Consider the following 15,417-nt stretch of genomic DNA (forward strand, 5'->3'; position numbering starts at 1 on the left):
TTGGTCATAACTTTCCTTCCAAGGAGTAAGCATCTTTTAATTTCATGGCTGCAGTCACCATCTGCAGTGATTTTGGAGCCCAGAAAAATAAAGTCAGCCACTGTTTCCACTGTTTCCCCATCTATTTGCCATGAATTGATGGGACCGGATGCCATGATTTTAGTTTTCTGAATGTTAAGCTTTAAGCCAACGTTTTCACTCTCTTTCACTTTCATCAAGAGGCTCTTTAGTTCTTCTTCACTTTCTCCCATAAGGGTGGTGTCATTTGCATATCTGAGGTTATTGATATTTCTCCTGGCAACCTTGATTCCAGCTTGTGCTTCATCCAGCCCAGCATTTCTCATGATGTACTCTGCATATAAGTTAAATAAGCAGGGTGACAATATACAGCCTTGACATACTCCTTTTCCTATTTGGAACCAGTCTGTTGCTGGTTAGAACCCAGATCTAACTGTTGCTTCCTGACCTGCATACAGGTTTTTCAAGAGGCAAGTCAGGTGGTCTGGTATTCCCATTTCTTTCAGAATTTTCCACAGTTTATTGTGATCCACACAGTCAAAGGCTTTGGCATAGTCAATATAGCAGAAATAGATGTTATACTGGAACTCTCTTGCTTTTTTGATGATCCAGTGAATGTTGGCAATTAATCTCTGGTTCCTCTGCCTTTTCTAAAACCAGCTTGAACATCTGGAAATTCATGGTTCAAGTACTGCTGAAGCCTTGCTTGGAGAATTTTGAGCATTACTTTACTAGCATGTGAGATGAGTGCAATTGTGTAGTACTTTGAGCATTCTTTGGAATTGCCTTTCTTTGGCATTGGAATGAAAACTGAGCTTTTCCAGTCCTGTGGCCACTGCTGAGTTTTCCAAATTTGCTGGCATATTGAGTGCAGCACTTTCACAGCGTCATCTTTTAGGATTTTTTAACTCAACTGGAATTCCATCACCTCCACTAGCTTTGTTCATAGTGATGCTTCCTAAGACCCACTTGACTTCACATTCCAGGGTGTCTGGCTCTAGGTGAGGCATCACACTATCGTGATTATCTGGGTCGTGAAGATATTTTTTGTGTAGTTCTTCTGTGTATTCTTGTCACCTCTTCTTAATATCTTCTGCTTCTGTTAGGTCCATACCATTTCTGTCCTTTATTGAGCCCATCTTATATAATTTACAGTTGTCTTATCATTAGTTACTCCCTATTACTCCAAACCCCTCTTACAGTTAGTAATTCTTTATCTTAAACTTCTCCTATTCAAATTACTGTGTGGTTTCTGTCTCCTGATGGACCACAACTGCTCCATGACTAAAAAAGATTGAAATAATCTGTATTGTTTGGGAGTAGGTAGCAGTAAATCATCTTTTTATGGAATGGATTAACATTAGTATGATGGGCCTTATCCCGGCCTCACTTTTAGAGGAACAAAGAGTTTTGAGAATTTGATGCTAGATTGAAAAGTGACTTAAGAATATGATGCTGTGTACTATTTTTAACTGTACATATGGTTTTAAGGATCTGATTTTATAATATTTTACTTGATCTCACTGAAAGTTTTGTAAAATGTAAACTGTAAAAAGGCAGTCAACAAAAGCCTGGACTCAAAAGTTATTTGTTGGCCTTGAAAAGATGTTGCAAAATAATAACACTATAATGTGAATATTTAGACTATTAATGCTAGGGAAATAATGATTCTCATGGTTTTTTGAGAATTCATAGCAACAGGGGTAGATGGGGCTTCCCTGGTGGCTCAGAGGGTAAAAATCTGCCTGCAGTACAGGCAATGCGAGTTCTATCCCTGGTTCGGGAAGGTCCCCTGGAGAAGGGAATGGCAACCCACTCCAGTATTCTTGCCTGGAGAATTCCAGAGACAGAGGAGCCTGGAGGGCTACAGTCCACGGGGTTGCAAAGAGCAGGACGTGACTGAGCAACTAACACACACACACACACACACACTGTTATTATCCTTATTTTACAAATAGAGAAATAGAGGTTCTGGAAGGTTAAAGAACTGACCTAACACGCTTTGTGTAGTATATCTCGGGGCCAGGTTTTGAGCTTAGGTCTGACTGTGAGGCCTGACTCTGAACCATTTCCCTCTGCTATCAGAACAATAATATTGAAATAAATAGTGAGCTAACTGGGATACCACAGAAGACTTGCTTGTGTTATTTTCATCAAAGATCCAGAAAGAGATACTCTAACATATCCTTAAAATGTATAGCACACTTTGAGATATTTCTGAGACAATCTATTACTCTTACCTAAAAATATATGGACAAGCTGGGTGAACACTGATGATCAAATCCCCAGACCCAAAGTGTTAACTGTGTATCAAAACCCCAGCAGCCTTGATTCAGAGCTGAATTGAAGGCAGATGAAATATTAACAGCAGTTCTAGCAGCACAAAATGAAATATGAGATCCTGTATCAGAAATTATTAGTAACCTGTTAAAAGAAATGCTGAAAAATGGCAGTTACCAAATTAAAACTGGGAAACAGAGCCCAAATGGGAAATTTTGAAAAGTTTGGAGGAAAATAAATGACAGATTGTCCTCTTGGCTCTTATTACTATGCCATCCTAAATCCTACTTGGCAATACATGGTGGAGGTGAAATAAGAACTGCATCACTGCCAGTGCTGGTCCTCAAATTTGTAGTCCTAAGTGTCTGTGAGGGTGTCTGCGATTGATTGGAAAAGTAGCTAGAATTTGATAGCTTTATCTAAATCGAAGAGTCTGGAGACTCTTATTATGAAAGGCTTCCTCTCATTTGTGAATTGGCCCCTTTGCTCCACTTTTGGATGCCTGGCTTCCTCCATGCCGAGCTGCACTAAATGTTTCTACATGGGAAAGCTATTCTCCTTAAATGCTTTCAAATTTAAAGCATCTATCTGGATATGTTCATGTTTATGACTCAAAATATCTAGCATTTAAAAAAAAGAGAGAGAGAGAGAGAAAGAGAAAGGTTACAAATACCAAATCCTGGGTAGTGAATGGAGGCGATATTTTTCCATCAGTAGCTGAGAGCAGAGAAATGACTAGAAGCAGAGTTGCTGAGCAGTTGGTGCCAGAGAGAAAAAGGAAATGAGCTATAGAACCATAGAATCTTCATGTTGGCAGAGACTGTGGAGTTCATGCAGTCCAACCCTGTCATTTTTCAATGAAGACACTGAGACACGGGGAGTCCAGGGACTTGACTTGCCCTGGACACATAGCTGTTTACTGGCAGTCAGGCCAAAAACATTTCCCAACCCCAGTCTGGAACTCTGCAGTTCAGCGTGCTACTGCCATTCTCTACTGAAAATTAACACTAGCCCAGCCTGGAACATAGAAGAGTTCAGCATCTGTAAGAAGCAAGAAAACTGAGTTCTGAGATGGAAAAAGAGAGGGGAAATGAATGATTCTCTTTCACTGTGATTCTTTGGCCAACTTTTCTAAAGATATTTTATATCACTTTACTCCTCCATCCCTTTCTACAAAAAAAATAAAATAAAATAATTTGGTTGTTATTCCCCAGGGTTTATATTTACACATTCGGATTTGATTTACTTTGAGAATTCTCCCATGTACAATTTGTCTTGATTAGTTCGTGTGTGGCATTGCCATTGATTCCTGTTATTTACATGGGCCTGACTCTTTTTCCTAGCACTTAAATGTGCTCCAGAGTCCTTGTAGAGAGAATCTTCTCCCAGGGACACCCTAACTAAGGATCAGATGTAGATTTAAGATGCAAGAATTATATTCTATTAACCCTTGTATTCTGTTAACCTCCTAGAGAACTTAAGCCGTATGTGGGCCTTATAATAAGGCTCATGAGTTAGGTGAAATAATTTTATTTGAAAGCACAGGATACTTTGAAATAACCCAGTAACAAAGGAGAGACAATAAAAATGTTTCCGTAGGATACCCTGTGAAATAGCAGTATGGGTCTTTCAGACAAGTTGAATATGTTTCAGAATAGAGCAACCGGAAATGAGAGAGTCAGACAGTATGATGAAAACTACAGATGGAGTGCTTTGTATGGGAAGTGATTATATACAAGAAGAGGGCTCAGGAGCAGGTAGGCGTGGAGTTGGAAAGGAGTGGGTAACTGAAATAAGAGAAGATAATGCTTGACCAGGTCTAGTAAAATATTCCCTGCCACAACCACTGTTCCATGAAGAGACTGAGCCAAGAGGCCTGAATAAGCTAACCTGAAGTTCAGCGTCCCCATTATTGTGGGAGGCAGCAGGCAGAGCACACCCGGACTTGTGTTACACAGTAATCACTGCTGGGTGTCAGCATTCATCAGCCAGATGGTCAGACCCACAATTAATCAATTAGGCTGGGATGATCAACTGGACTAAGTTTTCCCCTTTGGTCAAAAACCCTCATCGTGCAGTCAAGGCCAATAGCACTTTTATGCTGTTGCTTCTGGAGATGCTTCTAAAAATCCCTCTTTTCTTTTTCAGGTTTCTAGTTACTTAGTGTTATTAAGTTCCAAGCTGCTTGGACAATATAGATACCCCAAATCAAGATTTTAACGTAATAGGTTTTTAACATCTTCTGTGTTCATACATAATGTTTCAAACCTCCAGATAGAAACAAGCTTTTTGAAGCAGCATTCTCTGAGGAATTTACTAGATTTAAGGTCTTCCTATTGGATCCTCTGAATCCATTGCAACAACACTGGAAATGATTCTTTCACTGCGTACTTATGAAGATGACAGGTTAATAAGATACAAACAATTAACATTCCATTGAGTATCCAACCTGTGATAAATACTACCATGATAAGGATCAGCAAACATTGATTCCATCTTTATAATAATTCAAGGTGATAATATTCCATTTCAAAGAAAAGAAAACTGAGGCTAGAAAGTTCATTTTCTTAAGGTTAAGCATTTATCAAAGATGTGGTGAGATGATTTAGTGATCTCTGGAATGAAAACTAAAAAATTATTCTACATTTTTTTACACATCTTACACAACTGTTCGTCTTTAGACAATAACAGTTAGGAATATATAGTGGGTCTTTATTGGCTCTGTCTAAAGCTCTGTAAAGAAATCTTTTACAAGTGTTTCCTAGCCCTGTTGATGGTGTTCTCTTTTTCCTGCAATTCTTGCTGTACCCCATCTGACTTTTCAAGTTCCTTTCTCCCTTGCTTGGGGGCCATCATCACTATTTGCTGACCATTCTGTCCCCACCTCAGTTTCCTTATCTAGAAATGCTTCCTCTAAGTTTGTTTCCTGCACTAAGTCTTTTCTTTATCCATTGACTCATTCAGGCTATTAGCCTCTTCCAAAAAAATGTCTGTTAATTGATTTATTTTTTATGTTGAACCTGTTTTTTTCCTCTGGCTGTTTTATTTTCCTTCTCCTCTTGCTGTATAACAGTACTACTGCACAGGAAGAAGCTTTGGAAAGTCCTATTGACAAGAAGTGTCACTTGCTGATGGAAGTCCATGCTGACCCCACGGAATAGAAATATAGACACCATCTCATATTCCCTTTGTATTTCAACACTGAACTTACTTCTCTCCTTTCTCTTAGCTCTTCTCTACTGCCACCCAAGCATAATTTGAGTGCTTCTCTTTAACCATTTTGTGACCAGATTTTGTGAGGCTGTCATTGACCCAAATGCACATCTTTGAGATATTAGGCTTTTACTTATTACATTATTTTATGGAACATGAGGCTTCCTGTTGTGATTTTACTGTAGTGCTTTTCTTTTATTTGTTTGTTTTGCTACTTATCAAATAGGGGGAGCAATACCAAAATACCACAGGATAGTGTATAGGTAACCACTTTTTCTTCAATCAAGTTTAGGAGCACATGGAAAAAAAGGTATTACGGAGATCTTAATGAGCATCTTTTCTCCTCCAGGGCTGTACCGATGCCCTCTTTTCCTGTCTGCGGCACTCTAATTTGTTCTTGCTGTGTTTGGGAGGCAGCTGTTCCGAGTTTTTCCCTTGCTGCTCCTTTTTCTGCAGTCCTTCAGTCCTCACCCCAGAGCTGATGAGGCCCTTTCATTTTGACCTGCAGTATCTCTGTGAATTGCAGAGCTGAGCCCTGCCATCTAAACTGCCTTTCTGCTTCATTTTGCTCCTGACCTAACACCACCCCCCCACCCCTGCTATTCCAGGCCTGGCCTCTCATGACCAGAGACTGCTGACTCATCCTGGCCTGTGCCAAGCTGTGCAGTCGCTTAGCGATGTGGACAGGAGTCGAAGGACTAGAATGAGATCACTGAACTCATTTCACTTGTTGCTTACGGTACAGTCCAGCATGAGCTGGAAATGTAGGAACCTCAGCCTCCCGAGCAGAAAGAGTAAGTAGATTAAACACACTGCATCACCAAGCCCTCAACAAGCAATAGTAGGGTGGTGGGCGGGGGCTGGCTTTTTCATGGCCGTGTCTAGAGCATTCCGGTTCATCAGGAATGTTCCTTTGTCCTCTCTTCTTCCTCTCCTCCACAATTGCACCCTCCCCCCCCTTCCCCGAACTTCCCTTCTGAAAATGTCCGGATGGCACAGCAGTCATCTGGGCAGAAATGAAATTTTGCTAATAAGCAGCCTCCACAAGAAATCCTAGAACAGTGACACTGTTGAAACTGCTTATGTGTCTACTGGGAACTGACATGAACTTCCCAACAGAATTCAAGGAGATGAAAAAAAAAAATCTCTTTTTGTTCTCCTTTTCTTTCTGATTCTCTTTTCCTTTCTGTTTTGAGGGAGGTAGTTTCAGGAGAAATGGCAGCATTCTGGTGTGGTGTAAAGTTTTCCGTCGGGAGACAATAATGTACATTCCTCTGGCAGGACGGGATGGGTTTTTTTTTTTTTTTGTTTCTCTTGCTGTTGTTTATTTATAAGACATTTCCTCTCAGTTAGTGGAAGTTAGATCGTAAGAGGCTCCAGTGATTTTCCTTCCACCTCCCCTCCCTAATTTCTGTGCTTCAGCACTCTGGAACACCGTGAACTCGACGAACTAATCAAAGCAGGGAGCTTAGCAGCCAGGCCTGGACAGCCTCGGGAGTCTGTGCTGATTCTCAGGCGACACTCCTTGGATCAGGAACCACAGTCCTGGTGAGTGGTGAGGTTCCAGAATTTGATGTGTCAAGGATTCTATTCTTGGTGTCTCTGAGGCAGTCAGAAAATAACGAGTGTTTTTTAAAAGGAAAAAAAAATGGAATTTTTTTTTAAAAGCTACCAAACAATCCAACGGCCTGATGAAGATTTTACTGTGTACAGCTGAGAGCACTCTATGGACAATGGCTGAGCCTTGAGTCTGCGCTCAGGGGGAGTCTGCAGTCTTAGGTTTCATGCTGCCACCGATGGATGTCAGCCTTGACATGCCTAGCAAACATGCTGGTGGGAGGAGAAAGATAGGTGAGTGAGTGCGGCTGGGAGGTAGCAGATGGGGTTATAGGAGGGGGAAGTGAAAGTGGAATTCAGGATCTGTTTGGAGTTTCTCTCTACCAGCTTTTCGTGCATCTCTCCTCTGCACATTTACATTATGCTCAGAATACGTAACGTACCCAGTTAAGCAAGGAGTAAAAGTGGCTGTGTGGAACAAGATTATTGTTTAATACTGTTCTTCTGAAGATCACTTTGCTAAGAACTGGCTGTTTTTAAACGTTTGGGAAACTTCCCCCACCCAACCTTTGGAAAATATTATTTGTCATACCCTTGTCTTTATTCTTCTGCATTCATGGGATTGAACAGAAGAATGCAAGGGGGATCCGTTCTTGGTTCCAGGGAAATTTTTCATCGTGACACAGGAAAACTAGATGACTGTCCTCACAATATTAAACCCAAATATAGTATCGTCCTCAATATAAGAGCCTCTGATTGAGTGTGCTCTGAAGTTGTCGAACGAATGAGATGGGGATGGTAGCATGCGTGTAATATGAGACTAGCAGAGGAGTCCACAGACCAGCTTCTGGTGCCAACACTTGCCTTCCATGTCCTTGTTAATAATTCACACTCTCCCTGGAAGTGGAGTTTCAGTTGGAACGTGTATTTATCTTTTACCATCAGGTCCCTACTTAGTTGCTTTTTCAGAGGTATTTGATCTCACTGTGTTTTCTTGTTTTCTTTCCAATTTTAAGAATCCAGTGTGTTCCAAAATATTAAGAGTGGAAAAAATAAAAACCAAAAAAACATGGTGGCCATAAAAGCATTTGACTGTGTGGCAGCATCTGAAGTGAATTGCTCTTTGGAGGCAGGGAGGAGTCTTTGATGTCCCCAATATGGTTCTCATAGGCTAAAACTTCCAAGAACCACAACCCAGCCTAAGGGGCACTCACTCGATGTTCTTAAATATTTGGAAAGAGATGCTATTTTATTGTTTTAGTTTTCCTTGCTATTAACACACTGCCAGTAGATTCTCCCTCAAAGTTGGAAATACTTTAGCACTAGTTGATTTTACATTTAACCAGATGTGTATTGTGTGTGCCTGTTGTGTGGACTCCTGCCCAAGCTGGTGCAATCACCCAGCATATCACATCAATACTTACTTTTGGAATTTTGTTTGCTACTCTGGGTGATTCAGATTCTTAACCATAGAACTCATGCATGCTCAGTCATGTCCGACTCTTGCAACCCCGAGGACCATAGCCCACCAAGCTCCTCTGTCCATTGGCTTTTTCAGGCAAGAATACTGGAGTGGATTGCCATTTCCTCCTCCAGGGGGGATCTTCGCAACCCAAGTATTGAACCTGTGTCTCCTGCAGCTCTCCTGCATTGGCAGGAGGATTCCTTACCACCTCATGCTTATATATTCCCAGGTTCCCTACAGACACTGACCCCTGCTACAACCTCATCAGGCTCTGTCAGTGACCTCTAGAACGCAGAGTCAGCTTACTTTCATGGTTCCTATAGTTTGTGAAGCACATCAAATTCCTGAGCTGTCATTGTGATAGGAAGCAGTCCCAGAGTTTTATTAGGACCAGTATGCTCAGAGTTTGATGGTATTTAATGAAAAACTCACTTATTTCAGTTAGGCCATGTTAGTTATACTACATGTATGTGGAATATTTCTGAGGGATTTTCCATTAGTTCTCTGTTTTTCTGAAGAAAGAAGCTTAAAGGAAAAATAGTGTTAAAATTTTTTAAAGAGTGATATATAAATGATATATACTGAGCTCACGCTCAGTAGCTAAGTTGTGTCCAACTCTTTGCGACCCCGTGGACTGTAGTCTGCCAGTTCCTCTGTCCATGGGATTCTCCAGACATGAATACTGGAGTGGATTGCCATTTCCTCCTCCAGGCAACATACCTATATTCAACTATTAAAAATATAACCAAATCCTAGCTAGGTTCACTTGCCTCTGAACTCAATCAAATGTTTTACAAATTAACCATAAGTTAAATGTAGTTGATGTTCTATCACACTGACAACATGGAAATTTTACACAAATATTTATGAACAGTATCTGCAAAAGATAAGATTTGGTTATCTGATAAGATTGGTAATTACCCTTCATCAAACATACATGTTAAATTATGAGCCTAAATTCTATTTATGTACAACTTCAAAATATTAATTGCTATATGTATAAAGTAGTTTAAAATTAAGTAGAAAGAAATTAAGTTGCTTTTAATTATCTGAAAATTCATAGTATATTTAATGATTCACTTTATTTTGTAAGAATGAATTTATATCCAAATGACCCAGTTTATTCTAGTTTCTCAGCGATTTAGTTGTACATTAAATACTTTGATGCTGTATTTACATATCAACATCAGCAACTATAATTTCCAAGATACCTTTTCAAAAAACCCAGCCAAGACACATCCTTGTGAAGTCACACTTTTTTCTTTGAAGCTTTCTGTAAAAACCTAGATTAAAAGTGAACTTTCCCTTCTGACATTAATTGCATTTTAAAAATCTGTAGCTTTCATTTGACACATCATACACTGCTTTGTATTGAAGTTTTTTATAGGTATGAAACTAGAAGTGGTTAGAGGGCAGGTGCTACATTTTATGTTTATTTATCTGCCTTCCAACCAATGTTTAATTGCCTCAGTCTGAGTGGAGGATCAATGAATAGGTGATAAATGAATGATGAATGAATGGATGGATGATATCTATACAGCAGCGTATTGACATTGAGTACATATTGCTTATCATAAGGAAGAAATATGTCCAGAAAACAAATCAATAAATTCTTCTATATCTGAATCCCTTAAACTGCCATATTAGATCTTCCAACTAGCTGACAGCATCATTCGCCAGGATAGCTTTTTTAATCTCCACAATCCAAGTGATTCCTGATGGGTGTGCAGTCTTGAGCATGCAGTAGTTCCATTCATTTCCCGGGACTCATGAGGGTACCAAATACCTAGGTTGGTCTGCTCCTGCAGTCTGAAAGTACCAGACTCACCTGTAAAGTATCATATTGACCAAAAGCTTCTCCAGTTTGTCAGTATTTGCTTATAGTCAGTCAGTGGTTCTTCCTCTCCTCAATCTCAACATCTGAGGAGCTCAGGTTGACCTCAGATGTGGAAAGGTATGAGGACTAGCTATGCATGAACTAGACAGGAGAGGGTTGGGGCAGACAACACAGTAAAGAAAGGGTCAAGAGGACAGACTGCCCAATCATTTCCACTATCTTAACAAGTACTAATTAAATGCCTTGTCTTAAGCAAATAATAACTGAAAATAGCCAAGTGCAATTGTTTCTCATGAATACGTAAAGAAATTGGTGGGGTCTCTAGGTGCTTCTTCAATCAGTAAGCTGGAGCATACTAAGGTACATTTGATGCTCTGGACACATCGGAGGAGAGGGAACCATTCCAGCACCCTAAATGGTACCCTGCTGACATGAATAACATCCAGAGACTAACTTCATATACAACAAACTGACCCTAATAAACAATAATTAAAAGAATCCAAAATATCTTGTGAAATTTAATTATATCTGTCATCAATGGCCAATCAACTTAGCAATCACTAAGCTACATCTAATTCTGTCTCCTACATTGAATTCTTTTCTAGAGCTTCTAATATATATAAATGAAATGTACTGGTTTTATTTCCCTCTCTTTTTATTTTTCCTATTTATCCTCTAGTAAACTGAATTCCTAGATGTAAGCAGCCAGAGGGAGAAAGAGAAATGATTCACATAATGGATAATTAACCCTTGAACAATGGAAAGTTAACTCTCCATAGACATGCCAAAAACTGAAATGTTTTGTTGTTGAATATGTTCTCCTTTGGGTGTTAACACATAGAGGACATCTCCATTAGCTCAAACTTGGCACCAAACAACCTGTTCATTTTCAACCTACAAATGCCACATTCACCTTCCAGTTCATTCTGGCAGGATTTGTAGCATGATGCCCTCTTGGGTAGTCATGTACAAACAACTCTGAGGGGCAAAATTGTATGAGTGCCTAATCCACTTTTGAAAATGAAAGAAAAGGATCTGTTTTTATGAAAAGTACCTAATAAGGAAAGACACAGATTGTAATAAAAAGTGTTAGCACCTTGCATCTCCTGTTAATTGCCTTCCTAGTCAAAAGGAACCAAAATAGTGTAATAAATGTTAGACATACATCATGAACAGAGTGCAAAAAAAATGTCTCTTCCTTTTAACAGTGAATTGAAAAAGAGTAGCAAAGCTTCAGCTACCCACATTGCCTTAGCTTAGGCTCCTAACCTTATTCATCTACTTCATTCATCTAATGAGGATAATAGTACCCATTTGACTTATTTACCAGCATTGTTATGAGGATCAGATTACAAAGACTGTCTCTTCATTACATTCATTAAACATAGATTTAACATTCATTCATTCACTCATTTACTTATTAATGCAAGAAACACTTTTGAACCATATTCTGTGTCAGGTGTTGTTCTAGCAGTTAAAGATTGATTCATTTATTAATAAGTATTTATTAAGGAGCACATACTCTGAACCTAGGGCTTTTCCAAGGGCTGGGGATACTACAGTAGACATAACCAACAGAAGTCTCTATTCTCAAAATACTTGAATTTTAGGCAAGGGAGAAAGATGGCGAACAGGTACATATGTAAAATATAAAGTATATTAGATACTGGTAAGTGCTATGGAGAAAAGTGAAATAAGAGAGAGAGAGACTAAGAGAGTATGGTTGTGTGAGGGCTAAGGTTGCAATTTTAAAATAATGGAAACAGAATGCCTCCCTAAGGGGACAACATTTGAGAAAGGTGAAGAAGCAAGTTTTGTTGATATCTAGGCAAAGGAATTTCTGATCCGCAACTACTAAGTGCAAAGGCCCTGGACAGGACTGTGTCAGGCAAGTTTGAGTGGTAACAAGGCAGTCTTTGTAGCAGGATGAGAGTGGGCATGCAGCAGGGTGGTAGATGTGACAGGAGAGGCAGTGTGGGCCTGAGCACATAGGCCTTTATATGCTGTTGTGAAAGTTCTGGTCTTGCATTGACAATACAAAGATGAAAAGACATGACCTCAAGTTGTTCACTGGTGGAGAGACAGATAGGGAAACAAGTTGGGATAATGCCATGCGCTAAGAATCATAACTGAAGGATGCTCAAGGAACCTTGAAGGCACAAAATAGCGAAAGTTTACCTGAATATACTTTGCAGTAGAGTTAGGAAAAGCTTCATGAAAGAGCTAATAAATCCCTTTTAGGCCTTAAAGGATTTTCCTAGATGGTCAGAGGGAGGAAGGACATTCAGTAAGAGGACCAGCAGGGGCAAAGACACTTCAGTAGGAAATAGCATAGCAGAGTTGGGGACTAGTATCACTAACGTTTAGTAAAGGAGTGTGGAGAAATGATGCTATGGATGTAGGAAGGGAACAATCCTGTTGGGTCTTGATTGCCATGCAAAGACTTTTAACTTCATCCTAGGGTATGTGGGGAGCCATTTAAAAGTTTTAAGTAGAGAAGGTTAATGATCAAACTGTGTTATAGAAGATCACCCAAGCAGCAGGGTGGAGGATGGATTGGAGGAATGGGAGAAGAAAGACAGAAAAATAAGTTAGGAGGCAACTAAAATTGTTAAGACAGAACACAACGAAGCTCTGAACTAGGACAATAACTATGGAAATTAGAAAGGAAGAGAAACGTTCGAGAGATAAGAGGCAGAATGGACACACCTTAATGACCTTTGGGCTGGGCATCAAGAGAAAGGAATTTTGGATTACTCCCAAGTTTCTGCCTTCTACAACTAAGCAAGATAGCTATGAGGAGGAATGGATCTTGTAGGCTGGAGGAAGGGGATAAATTTGTCTTTGAATGTGTTCATTTTGAGATGTTGGGGAAACATCCAAACTGATGCCTGGTAGGCTGTTGGATTTAGTCAGGAAAGTGGGAGATAGGTCAGGAATAGACATAAGTTTGGCAGTCACCTGAAGCCTCAGCCTCAGCCTCATAGTTAAAATTAAAGAATGGACCTTTCTCAAGGAAAATGTATTGGTAGAAAGCAGAAGAGCACAAACCCCTGGAGTAAACCACATTTATGGAACAGAGAAAGGAAGAAGAGACTTAAAGAAAATTATTATGAGCAACTATTATGCTCCAGGTGCTGTGCTAGATGTTGAAGGAACCAGGATGACTAGCACCCAGTTCCTTCCCTGGAAGTACCCAGTTTGTAAAAATATGAGATTACTATCACTATCAACAATGGACAGTGCTAACAGAAGAAACGTACAAACTTAACAGAGAAAATAGTATAGGATATTTAAGTAGCATTAAGGGAGATGATAAAGGTAGAATCCTGGAAAGTCTGCTGCATGCATTTTGCAACACAGTTCATTTCTGATTTCTCTAACACTTGTATGTGTATGTTCCAGTGTTAGCATGGGTTCAAGCTATTGGCAAAACAAGCCAGGTGTAAATTATGGTAGAATTGAAATCGATAGTGCTTTGAAGCACTGGAGTGCCCAGTTCACATCAGGGCATGTGTATGTGTTCACTGAAACATGGCTATCAAGTGCACCCCGAGTCATTAGATGTGTTATCCAGTGAATAACAGTCTAATGATATTTTAGCAGAGCAGCCTTATGATAAATTCTGCCTTAGTGAAACTCCATGTACAGAGCAATTTCTCCTGGCTGTGTATATTGCATGGCAAAGAAAGGATATCCTGCTGCGTATCAGAAGGCTGTAATTTCATTTAGGGATTCTATTGACATCGTAAACTGTGAGAGGAGAGCTCAAGTGGCTATTTAAGTCATAGGAACTTCAAGCTAAAATTACTGCCTAGTCCTAATCGCCACCTCCAAGGGACTCCTGCCTATACATATGTGTTTTATGTTTCTATCTTTGTGTCTATAAATACTCTATCACTCCAGAGGCTAAGGTGATAAGCTGTCCTAAAATATGACAGGTATCTGTCACCTTTGCAACTGGTGTGAGCTAAGGGCTAAAAGCAGTTGTATTATTCATTGAAAGTCAAATATTAAAAAGGGCCAGAAACTCCCCAACAAGTTCAGAATACAGGTGTTTTGGTTTTCCAACTTGAAGACATTTTCTATTCTGTTTAAGGTCAGAGTCTTCCAGCATGTTGAGGCTAGAAAAGTAGGGCCCTTTAGACCTACCTGTACATCAGGGATTACAGCTTGTAAGTATTTGCCCCATTCTTTCCTCTCTTTGCCTTGACCCATGCTTGTGAAAATAGTACTGGAGAGTTAGAGTAGTACCCAGTAAGGTACAGATGATACAATGTCCCACATCTAAATGATTCCCTAGACATTTAAGGAGTCCATTCTGTCCTGAGATATAGTCGAGCTGAAAATTGGAAGCCAAATTAATTGACTTGAATGTTTATATACTAAAGAAATTTAAATAAAATTGCAAATTGTCATCATGTTTATTAGACGATGCTTTGGGATTGATCAAGGAGACCAACAAGGGAAGATTCAAAGTTATGTATCTCTACGGTTTTTAATGAAAATGTTTGTGCCCCCATGTTAACTATCAACTCTGTCCAGAGATGCCACTACAAAATTAGACACTGGAGTTTGAACTTATCAGTCATGATGGCTAACATTTTATTTGGTCACTCTCTTTCCTGGACTTGGGAGTCATCCATCTACATACTGCCTTAAAGGCAAATTCCCAAAGGATTATCATGATTCAGAAAACCACAATAGTAAAAGAATTTACAACTCCTCATAAGGCAAATGTGTTTTTCAGTCATCTTATAAACCCTTATATCACCCTGAAAAGGAATGGAGGATGGGGAGGTAGATAGTGGGACCCAGAGTTAGTGGCAGAGACTAAAGTTTTACTTTCCATATTAGCCTGACTATTGTTCTACTGCTTCACCACAATATTTCTTTGTTGGCTACATAGTATAATTAAAAATTAAAGTCTATAAGAGCTGAATCTCTCTCATCTGTTACCACAATATTTTCATTATATTCCTGAACAACATAATATGTCATTGTCACATTTCTGAGAAGTGCTACTGTTCTTAGTAAGAGTATCCTC

General features: G+C 39.6%; 1 protein-coding gene across 36 annotated transcripts in view; it reads left to right on the forward strand.

Moving 5' to 3' along the window:
• ZBTB20 (zinc finger and BTB domain containing 20) overlaps nt 1-15,417 on the forward strand; it is an 848,937-nt gene that overhangs the window by 547,052 nt on the left and 286,468 nt on the right. For 3 of the 36 annotated variants that reach the window (XM_043874093.1, XM_043874085.1, XM_043874107.1), the window contains exon 1: nt 6,124-6,305. The exons of 30 other annotated variants lie outside the window; for them this stretch is intronic. The gene's annotated coding sequence lies outside the window, so the exon portion shown is untranslated. 3 more of the 36 variants (XM_043874114.1, XM_043874088.1, XM_043874117.1) reach the window with 3 other exon arrangements.

This window comes from Cervus elaphus, chromosome 19 (assembly GCF_910594005.1).
Source record: "Cervus elaphus chromosome 19, mCerEla1.1, whole genome shotgun sequence".
NCBI lineage: Eukaryota > Metazoa > Chordata > Mammalia > Artiodactyla > Cervidae > Cervus > Cervus elaphus.